Below are 12,363 nucleotides of genomic sequence, written 5' to 3' on the forward strand. Positions count from 1 at the left end.
GCGGACACCTCATTTGGTATTCCATGGGGATAATGCACATAGCTCAAATCTAAGCCATATTCTCGGGCCTCAAGATGCAGGGCATGGTGCCAAATTGGTGACCTGCTCGTAGAGGAAGTTTTGCCTCCGTCCTGAAGGGGCCAGCCTCAGCCTCCTCGACTTCGGCAACCACAAAATCTCTCAACTAAGGCTTATAGTTTGAGCCGCAAGAACAGTTGGAACTAGAACTACTGGAGGACCTGGAATAGGAAGATGACCAACGAGTTGAGATGAAAGAGACATACCGGGCAATCTACGGAGTTGAGGAACGAAAATCACTAAGCAATTTGTTGAGCTATCTGCCGAACAACCCACTAAGCAATCTCCTGAGCAATTACTGTCGAACAGTACTAACCACCTTCTTGCAAATGACAGAGGAGAGGGTCCCCCCCCCCCCTTCTTTTATAACGACTAGGGGCATGACCTGAGGAGACGTCAATGGTGCAGATGGAGCACCCATGACAATGCCACAAAATACCAATCAATGCCACCAATAACGTTGCGCAAAGCATCAAAAACCAAAGCAGCGTCCCTAATAGGCAGTGGTTACGACCATTAATTGTGTTAGTTCGACCGCAAGTGCTGGTCCAAACACCGACGCGGATCCTCGGCTGGGCTGTTCAAGGACACCAACCCTTTGGAATGACCAGTACCGACCTCAACCGAACCCCAGCACCAAACAAGGCTACGCGGCCGCGCAATAATCTGGTCGAGCATTCCTCCTCCTCGACAGCAAAACTGGGGGAGTAGTTCAAGAATCGAAACTTCGGTTCTTATTCAAGTTTTGCAACCAACGATCGGAGAACTCCTTGGCAACAACCAACGCTACGTGAATAATACGTGATGTAACCGTTTCCAGTCATGTATCATTTTTTTGTGATGTGTCAATTTTTTGGCTAAGTACCTCGTCATCTCGTCTGCTCCCAAGTGGCATGTGACTCGGAGGTTGAAGCGAAGCTCCCTGGTGGCGAACTGTCTAGTGGTGAACTACCTTGATGAGATGCTAGGAGGTGAGCTACCTTGATGAGCTGCTTGGAGGTGAGCTACCTTGATGAGCTGCCTGGAGGTGAGCTACCTTGATGCCGAGCTCCCTAGTGTAGTGCAACCCGACTGCTACCGGCAAGAGGTGGTCTGGCTACTAGTAACGACAATAACTGAACTAGCTACTCCCTGCTGGCAATGATCTGCTCATCTTTGTAAGCGACGGGAGCTGAGAGACTTGCGAGAACTAAATTAGAGAACCCGGGGGTGTTTACCCGGTGAGGTCACTCTAGTGGCTAAGTTAGCACAGTATAGTAGTAGAGAGCTTGAAGATGATAAGAGAATTAGAGAGCTAGAGAGCAGAGGTCATCCATCCCTTTTCGCATCCTACCTTCACCCTTGGGGGTGAGGTCTTTATATACTAGAGTCCTCATGGGTTAGGTGGAGCAGTTCCTCGATCCTAGTTGTGATGGGACTGGCTTGCGTGGTAGGTGGGTGAAATGCCATCAAATGGTAAAACTGTCCCTTCTCGTCAGAACCAGAGAGTATGTGAGCTAATATAACCGTTACAAGTCACAATCACATAAAATGCAGGGTACGATGGCGAGCTCCTCGAGGTTTTCAGGTTGGTGCTTGTGTCAGGCCGCCAGGTTGGTGCCTGGGCTAGGCCGCCAGGTCGCACCTGGGCCAGGCCGCAGGGTCGTGCCTGTGGGACACCATCATCTTAGCAAAGGCAAGTTGTTGCCAAAGTGGTCCTGGGTGTCACCTAGTTGTTTTGAGGTGCCGGGCTACATGAGAATGAACTACCTATGGTGAACTGCCTGTGGTGAGCTACTTATAGTAAGCTGCCTGTGGCGAATTGCCGATAGCGAGCTGCCTAGCTATCAAGAGACTGTACTTAATTGTCAAGAGGCTGCCAGGTGTCATAATGTGATTGGAGGCGGGTCATAATTTGTTATATATCCATTAAATTAGAGGCGAGAATTGATCACGAAGGAGATTGACTTTGGACAATTAAACCAATAGTTTCATAAAAATCTTATACCATCATTGCTTTGTACTTCACCGTTTATTTATTGAAGGAAGACCAATCTCATTGTTCCCTACTTGCCTTTGTTCGATGGGAATTTTGTTCCTTGTCACTTTGGACTACTGAGGTGGCAATTGGAAACCAAACGAACCATGGGATTTGCCACACTATCCTACCGCCACGTGTCAATTTTCAACCAATCATAAACTTCTCATGTGTTCGTATATTCCACATGGTGGGAATCTTTTGTTGAATCGTGACTAATTATAAGGATTCTGTTTGGTTACCTAGATCTGCTAAACTTTTCTTTCTTCACATTTGCACCCCACAGTCCAAAGAGTGCATCCTACAGTGCCCCACATCACATCCCTCCGGTGCACTGGGAACATTTCCAGATGATAAGTTACGAGGTATTTTTAATACATTCTGAGATGTGCATGTGGGGAGACTGGGGGGCGCTGATGTGATCTTGACCTTTTCATCTTATAAAAGGAGAGTAAGGATTAGCTGAACGTTTTGGCTTCTCAATAGGCTGTAGAACCAATATGGTTGATTATGAAAATTTACATCAGCGCCCCACAGAGTGCATCCCACATGCGTCTCGCAGCCCATCTCAACTGTGTATTGGTAACATCTCCTCAGATGTTCTCAATGCATGCTCTGAAACAGTTCGGGTCAGATAAATACAATGTTGTAAGCATGTTTAATGAGCACTTGAAATTTTTTTTAACACCTACCCTATCATTGAAAAATATTAAAACCCATTTTTGACAGTTGTTAAATTAATTATCAAGTAATTTAATTTATGTTGTGTCTACTAGATCCGATCTCACTCGGACTGTGAAAGTAAAATAACAGTTAAAAATAACAAATATCAAAAGGATGAAAATAACCCTGTTACCGTAGAAATCACTCTCACCTCTCAAGGCATTGATGAACCTATAATTCTCATGACATTCTTAAGATGAACTTTGTTTAAAGAAAGTAAGAAAACATGCGACAGTTAGAATTCCAAGAAAAAAACTGACTAAACGAATAAAGTGGTCTCATAAAATGAGGGTAGTTTAGGGTTTTAGCAATGTGTAAAGAAATAATCCAACCGCTACCCACTGTTGTGTAGCCCCATGAAGCTAAAAAAAAAACTAGGTATGGGTAGAGTTTAGGGGTGAGCATTATTCGGTTAAAACTAAATTACCGAACTGAAAATTTTGGTTTCGGTTTTTAGATTTAGAAATTTGGTTACCAAAAAAACCGAATTAACTAAAATTCATGATATAATATATAATATATAATATACTATATATTTATATATTAATATATTATATATAATGTATTATAATGAAATTAAATTTCAAAAAATATATTATAATAATATATATTATAGGTTATAATATATATAATATTGTATATTAATTAATTTTGGTTTTTAACCAAAGTAACTAAAAATTTTGATTTGATTATTTTAGTTTTATTACAATTCGGTTTCGATTTTGATTTTGATTTGTTTATTTTGGTTTTAAAAATTTCAATTTATTCAGTTTGGTTTTTAACCAAATAAACCGAATGCTCAGCCCTAACCCTAGCCCTAACCTAATAGGACATGGAATCACCACTTACCTCAACCCGGCCCACTTTATCTAATAAATGAGTTGCATAGGTTTTTTGTAGCCAGCATGGAGATTGGATTCAGTTCTCACAAAACTTGTTTATAGCCATGGTTTTAAAAATCGGACAGTTCGGCCGGAAATAGCAAAAGCCGGTTAGGTGACCAGTTTTGGTTTTCCCCAAAACCGGAAATTTGCCTAAAACCGTTGATTTTGGTCAATAAACCGCTGAATTGGGCAGTTAACCGTACGACCTGGTAATTGAACCCCTGAACAATTCAGTTTTTGTGTCGTTTTTAAAAATCATGTTTATAGCCACTTGCAGTTGTGTCTCCCCATGAAATAAAAAGATAAAAATGTCAATGTATTTCTAATATACGGTTGCAAATGGCTGTTAGGATGGTGTGAGTATCATTTTGTGAGGACTAAATCTGAATTTCCCTTCAAGGTCTAAAGAGTTTGGATTTACTCCTCACACTGCCATCCTAATCACACCAACATCACAGCATTCGAAGCCACACCTCCTGATCTCCCTAACTTTATAAATTATCATTGACGGAGAAATATTCCCAATACACTGCTGAAACATGATGTTAAATTGGTGTGAGGGGCTTTCTTTGAGAAACAAATCTGAATAATTGTCCCAATTTCCAAAACCGAAGCTTTTGTATCCATTAACAAATACCGCCTATCTGTTTGGAACATTTGAATTCAGCCCCCTGCATATCAGCCAAAGTTTTTAAAATCAACTCGGATAACGAATCAGTCAGGAGTTCGGTTTCTGGGTCAAACGGTCGGGTTTATTCTAATAAAAATAAAATAAAAAATGATCAAAATTATTAAATAATTCAAACAGTTTAACCATCCGAATCAATGGTTTATTGATTAAATCAACATTTTACCCAAAAATCCAATTTTAGTGAAAAACGGAACTGATCACCTGACCAATTCAGTTCCTGATATTTCCAGTCCGACCGTCTGATTAGGTCCAGTTTTGAAAACCATAAATCTGCTGTAGGAGTCTACTCTCACACCACACCTTCCCGGCTGTGGGTTTCTTTGTCCCATTTTGACTTGACTGAGCTTTTTTGGTACTTACTTGATCGAACTATTAAGTTGAATGGAATTGCCTGTGAATTTTTTTCCCAAAAGAAAATTCAAACTATTTTTATGGATTATTTCATTAAATATTTCTAAAGCCCTAAACTATTTTTATATTATTTTTTTAACCATTTTACCGTTTTTCAAAATCTAAATTCGAATAATATGTTTCAGTTTTCTTTAAACAATGTTCATCTCAAAAGAACGTTTAGAATGATCGGTTCATCAATACCTTGATAATAATTTGTTATTTAGAATGATTATCTAATAAATTTTGATATTTGTTGCCTATGGATAATCTAGTAAATTTACTTTCACCTGTAACTTAAGGGGACAAAATGATGCTAGAATCTATATGCTCAAAGGTTGTTGATTTGGTCAGAAACTGTACAATTTGGTTGGTTGAACCTTTGACCTATTTGACCCGGTCATCATGTCACGGGTTGTAACTTAATGTATGTGTAAGTTTTTGGAGGCCATAACCTTATGCTCAAATGTGTGATTGAGGTGATTTTCTTATGATTGTGGGTAATTTTTTAAGATCTATGCATCCTAAGGCACTACTTGCCCTGTTATTTTTGCCAAAAAAAAATTGGCCTGAAAATGCAAATTTTAATGATTTTTACAAATAAAATTTTAAAAATTAAATTAAAAAATATAAAATAGTGCATATTTAACATGTAGAATATAATTATGTATTATTTATTGATAAAGTATGTATTTATACCAATTTTTATAATTGAACGAGGACTGGCCCTGAACCCAGTCTGATCTTTCCAAGCTGCAACCTTATTTATAACATCGATCATCCGACTTTTTGATAAGCATAATACTACAAATAAATTAAAAAATAGACAATTTACAGTATGTTGAAACCAATTTCATGGGACATACGACCAAATAATATTAACATCATCAACAAACAACTTAGCTTCCTGAGCCAACCTATGAGCAGATAAAGTAGAATTAATTTATAGAAATATATATATATATATATATATATATACATTCTCAAAACATTTCAATAGCAGAAATACAGAAAAAAAAAAGATCCAAGAATCCATGTAATTTCCAGTCCAAAGACAAACCCTGATTAGCTACACCCTGGACCTCCATCCCTTGAGACTTAGGAAGAAAAAACAGAAGAAAAAACAGAAGAATCTGGAGATCTAGATTCATAAGGATGCGATATTAAAAACATAAATTAATTAATTAAAACAAGAACCGTGACAAATTGGACCAACATCTTGTCACGGTTCAATAATTTGGGACTCTCATTGGCATAATACAAAATTTGGATTCAACATCATGAGAGAGAGAGAGAGCTGTCTTTACACGATTGAACTCAAAATTTTATTATTTCAAAAAAGGGGTCCCACAACGTAGCAATAAATTCACCACATGCCAACCTAGACGAAGGTACATCATGACTAAACTGAATAGGGAGAGATGTGTGTTTTACTTTCGTTGTTTGAAATGAAGTTGATTGAACTCAATCTTATTGGCTTCGGATATGCTACTCACATCTTTACGCACAGGACTTATCAGCTGCACATTCGATAGAGATGTAGCAACATTTTATGGGTAGCAGATCCCTTTTCAATTTTATTATATGCTAACGAAGGTCCTAAAGGATAGCAATAGACTCACTGTTTGAATTGATCAAAATTTTATAATACCAATAAAAGGTCCCATATCTTTATACTCACATATTACCCAAATAACTAATCGATACATATATAAAAATAAATCTTAGCCCGGGATAAGTGGCAGATCGGAATTGATATTAATATATAAGTGGGTATTCGTGTTTTAGGGTAGGGGTATTTGTTACTTTAAATTGTATAGAGTTGTAGTGAAATTCGGAATTGTATAGTATAATGTCTAGAAGGGTTTTTTGGCAATACCCTGTTGTTCGGATTACTTTCAGGTGGTTGATGATTCAGAGGCCAAAGTGGAGGATTTTTGCTAGATGAGGACTTGGATGCTGAACTGACTAGGCCGAGCTAGGGGGTAGATTGGGTGCCGAGCTAGGTTGATTTCCGAGGTAGGTAGCTCTTCAGAGAAACCTGCAAGGAATCAATGTTAGAAGACCTTGGGTGGCTAACCCAACAAGGTTGCTCCGGTGATTAAGTTAGTATTTGATGGAGGGTGATTTCACCTAACCTCATAACGAGAGGACACGTGGACGTGACTCGACATAGGTGACAACTCAGCATAATGAGCTCACTCCAACTCAGCGTAACGAGCTCGCTATAACCCAGCCTGACAGATCGCCATGAATAGCAGCTTGCTACAAGATAATACTCCATTGCCCCGAGCTAAGACTCCCCCAAGTAGGGAGCACCCCGAGCTAAGACTCTCCAAAGTAGGGAGCACCCCGAGCTAAGATTCTCCCAAGTAGGGAGAATCCCGAACTGAAGACACTTTGGGTTAAGCTCGTCAGCTCCCTAGCTAAAATAAGCTCGCTCCTGTCCAAACCTAAGTAGGCCACCTCGAAGACCTGCCTCAGATAGAATCACCTCGGCGTATCACCAAAAGCTCGGTATAAGGTAGTTCGTTGCAGAACAGCTCGGCGTATCGCAGGAGGTTTCCTGCCTGACAACCGTACCTTTCAACCCTAGAGACTGTGCCCACATCTCTCGCCTGGTGGCATCGTGCCTACCAACCCTAGAGGCTATTTTTTTCTGGCAGGACCGTACTCTATAGCGATCAACTTCGCCCACCAGCTCAGCTCTAACAAATAACGGCCAGGCACTCCAAGCCGTTATCTGACATTAGATTGCCGTAGCAGAGATTCGAAGGCAGTTGCACCTAATATGTCAGGATACTAGTATATAAGGACCCCAGCCCCTCGAGGCAAGGGTATTGTGTGATCATCACTCTAGCTCTTTAATTTATCTACAATCTCTCTCTCTCTCTCTCTCTCTCTCTCTCTCTCTCTCTCTCTCTCTCTCTCTCTCTCTCTCACCCAGCTTTCAATCCGGTTACTAACTTAACCATTGGAGTGTTCCTGCCGGGTGAGCCCCCCAGGTTCCTTCATCTTCTTCCTCACAAGTATCTCTCGTCCGGCGCCAGGTAGAAGCGTAGCCACTTCCAGCTAGGAGTGACCAGATTGCGCACCATCAATACTCTTGTAGTAGATCGCAAGCTAAAAAATTAGAAAGTATGAGAGCTAAAATGTGCTTACTCGCCTCTCTCTTGTGTCCTTAGGATTGGTGCCTTTATATAGCCATTGTTTGGTGTAGGCCTCATGCACCGCATCCGAGATTTCCGGGAGGTCGTGCTTAACTGGTCCGAGATTCTTAGAGGTAACCACCATCCACGTTGACCATCCTCTGGAACATTCGGTACATGAGACAACTTCCGAAAACCTGGTAGCGCTGGGATATGCATGTCGACTTTATCGGCGAGCACGTCTCGTAGGTCGCCACCTGGACCTCAATCAGGCCGTAACGCCCTCGAGTGAGGTTGCTCCGCGCGTCAATGTTACTTTGGCCAGTGACAAGGTGCTACAGGTTGGCCTTGGACGAAGTGCTTCTAACCGACCTAAGTTATGGTCGAGGTCGCCAGGTTGGCGATGAAGGCAAATCGTCAGATCGGGGCGAAGAGAAATCATGATCTGGGACTCCAAATGATGAAGAGGGATGATAAAGATGAAAATATTATATTATTGATTGTTTCAATTGGCCACATGTGAAAAATTAACGCCATTCTTTTTATTCTCAGTGTCACTTGAAAACGTATTTTACAAGACCGGGGAAGTGAATATTTATGAATACGTAGTCCACCCAATCGATGCACTTACTTTGGGTCGAACTAAAACACACTCGCGCCAACGTAGTTCACCACTTACAAGAGTATTTCATCTTTCTTGTTTATCCGTATTTCATTACCTATTTACTTTGAGGAAGACGCGTATTCATTTAACTGATCCCTCGCCCATAAGAAAAGAACAGAAAAGAAAAGAGAACTGATTCAATAGGCAAACATTCGTAGGCATATTTGATAAGTACTCGATAAATATTCTATCAACAGTCTTAAAATTTTGTTTAAATCATGTCAACGCCAGTCAATCTACATCTATGGTGTGTAAAATAAACCTTAATTTAAAGGGATCAAGTAAGGTATAGCTATGTATATGCGTGCGGAAGTCATCCATAGTGCTGAACATTTCGACCCTCCCAACCTTGACAGGCTTCTCATATGAATCCATGTCTTAAGGAGGACCCAACATGGTAGATGAGCACACAACAATGGAATTCACCACCATAGATCCCCAGGAATCTTTCACAACTTCCAACTTCAAGAGTATTTCTTATTGTATGCATGCATTGATGGGAAATGCTCACTGACATAGACATAAATGTTATATTTTTAAGTGAATGCGTTGAATATGTATATTGTACGTATCTATATTAATTAATGAATAGATGCATCAGTCGGTTGGGTTGAATGAATGATAGATGATGAATTAAATCACCACATCCATGATCAACATATATAGGACCATCAGCAGGGAAACAAGTTAGCTTTTCCTTACCATAACCGAGTATCCAGACTATTAATAGTTCTGTGATTGATCAAAATGAGGGCAAGAAGGAAATGTGATGAGAAACCAGTTTATGAAAGTAAATAATTTTGGAGAGAGAGAGAGAACTTATGAAATTACTTGTCTTAATCTCTCTCTCAATCTATCTATCTATCTATATATATATATATATATATAATAAAATTGGATGATTCATGTCATTATGTCTTTCCTTTGAGATAATTTATTTTCTCAATTTTTTGCATTTTTTTCTATTTTCTTTTGTTTTAGAAATATAGAAAAGTAATCATTGCTTATTCTGATTAGATTAATAAAGCTACACACTATTAGTGTGAGAGAGAGAGGGAAACCTTTGGGTTTTCCAATGCCTCTTATTTTAATGCATGTTACTATTACATTAAAAAAAAACATTTAAGAGAGAGAGATGAAGGAGGGAGGGAATAGTTTTTTAAATTGTTAATTAATGAAAATTATATAAATTATATTTGAAACTGTAAATAATGCAATTAAATTTTAAACTATAATTAAAAGAAATTATATTTAAATATAATTTAAGTTATATATAGTAGAAAATTACATTTAATGAACAAAAATTAGCCAATAAAATAACCAAAAATAAAGCACCAATAATTTTTTCATAATTACTAAAATTTATCCAAAAAATACCAAATATGGATTAACATGATTTCCAATAAATATGATAAATTAGATAATTTAAAAAAAATATAACCATTAAAATTACTTTTTTGAAAATATGTACCAATTATCAATAATCTTCAAGAAGTACATGTAATTAGTTCATAGTGTATTTAAAATACATTTGTTTTTTGTATAAATTATAAATTATATAATTTAAACATTATAATCCTTGTATATACACTTTATACATGCTAAAACAGAACAAGCACTGCCCTAGTCTGTTTGGATCTCCTACCCACACATCACTATAGTTGCACATTGAGAACACCTCATGTATTTGCATATTACAATTCATGGAAGATGTTCCCAATATACACTTGTAGTGTCTTGTGAGTAGGTGTGGTAGGAGATTTGGATTGCTTATAAGTATATCTGTTCACGGGACAGCTTAGGATTGGCTTTTGCCAATATTTGAATTGGCCTGCCTTGAAACCTGGCCCACAAACAGATCTACCTACAAGTAAGGTTAAAAACAGAAGAAAAAAACAGAGATCAGTTTAATCGGTTGGGTTGGGATCAGGCTGGATCCTGGTTGGGCCTGTGTTGGCCCAATTTCTCAACTTAAGTTAGTTTCATACTTTTCAATCTTAACCCTAACCTATACTTAAAATTTAAAACCCTACAAAATCAAAGTAGGCTCAGATTGGGATAAGGTCAAAGCCCGACTTGGGCCACTATAGGCTATGTCTTGTTTGGCGTGAAAAATAGAAAAGTCCAAACTTTTAGATACAAGCCCAACCCAAGGACCAAAATTCAAGTTAACCCATATGAACTTGTTGGCTAGATTAGTCTACGCTCGGGTTGGGCTTTCCTAAATTACACCACTACATATAGTACAAAATTTCTTTAATATTATGTTTGGTTTGATAGAAAATGAGGAAGAAAGTGAAAGTTGATGGAAAATCATTAACAAATTTTGTAAAATAATTAAGGAACTTTTTCTTTTGTTTTTTTTGTTTATATCTTATTTTCTGTCAAACCAAAAACAAAAACGGAAGAATGAAAGAGAAGTCTTAATTCATGTAGGACCCGTATTTGGAGGTGTGCTTTAATGAGGTGCCTCTCAAGCTTCCTTTGAGTTCGAAAAGATGCAAACTAAATAATACTTATAATAAACAATACTCACCATTACATTGGTGGAAAAGATTACTATGACAACTTAAGAAGTAATTCACAATTCAGATGTTTGAAAAGTTTTTATTTATTTACATTTTCTTATTGGCTAAAAGACATATGATAGTGGGGTTCACAATTCAGATGGCTGAAAAGGTTTTATTTATTTGTTTTTTATTATTGGGTAGGGGACATAAGATCCATTAGGTAAGACGACCCATTTGATGGTGGGGTTCACATATCTGGGTCAATGGGACAATGGGGCATGTGAAAGTTAAATGGAGGGTACCCGTTACCCTCATTATTGTAGAATGATTCTTCTTGTATTAGACAACCCTACCTATTTCAGCCATCTACAGGAAAATGGGGCATTTCCCTACTTTAGCCTCAACAAGTGCAAATGCAAAATGTCCTTTTCGGATCGTGTATGTTGAATTTCAGAGGAGAAGAACCACGTTTCCGTTGATCTTTTCTAATTTCAGAGGAAAACAGAGATTTGTTTATGAAGATTCCCTGTGTTTTGTGAGTAGTATGGATTAATTGGACATGAGAATGTTGACAGTATGAACAAGGAAGGAGTTGCATTGGATGATCTAATCATATAGTTGCAGAATCAGGTAATGAAAAAAGGAGAGCGGGCCTGAGGGTTTTCGGCTATGCATGAAAGCTCGAAATTGCCCAGGGACTCTCAGAGCTCAAAGAAAGAAACCTAACCCCAGAAGAAAAAGCTTAGAAAGATTTTAGATTTGATTATTTTTACCATCCCCAACCTATAACCCTCCAAACCAGTGGGATTCGATCCCAAGCCTCCCTTACAACCAGCAAAGAGTTTATGGGACGTGGGATTTCCTGTCTACAAAAACTCTGCCTACGTTTGCTCACAACACACTATTCCCATAAACTGAGAACATTTCCCCCTGCATAATACTATATAGGAGATACAAACATGGATGTGGTTGTAGTTTCAAGCTCTACGTACTAGGAAGCGCCAAAGTCCACCGTAGAGTTATTTAGGAGGGGGTGACTCCCTCGTCACCCCCTGCTTTGTCTCTCTCTATTCCTAGGGAGGTTTTCTCTTGCTCTCTCGAGGTTTGTCTCTCTTTGTTCGTAGAGAGGTTTTCCTCTGTTCTGTGTTTTTCCCCTCTCTATGTTTCTCCTTTTTCTGTGCTTTTTCCCCTTCTCTCTCGAGGTATTTGTTTCCCCTCTCCTCTATTTCCTCTCTCTCTCTCTCTCTCTCTCTCTCT

Source organism: Nelumbo lutea, chromosome 2 (genome assembly GCF_056320005.1).
Source record: "Nelumbo lutea isolate HS-2025 chromosome 2, American lotus-T2T, whole genome shotgun sequence".
NCBI classification, from domain to species: domain Eukaryota; kingdom Viridiplantae; phylum Streptophyta; class Magnoliopsida; order Proteales; family Nelumbonaceae; genus Nelumbo; species Nelumbo lutea.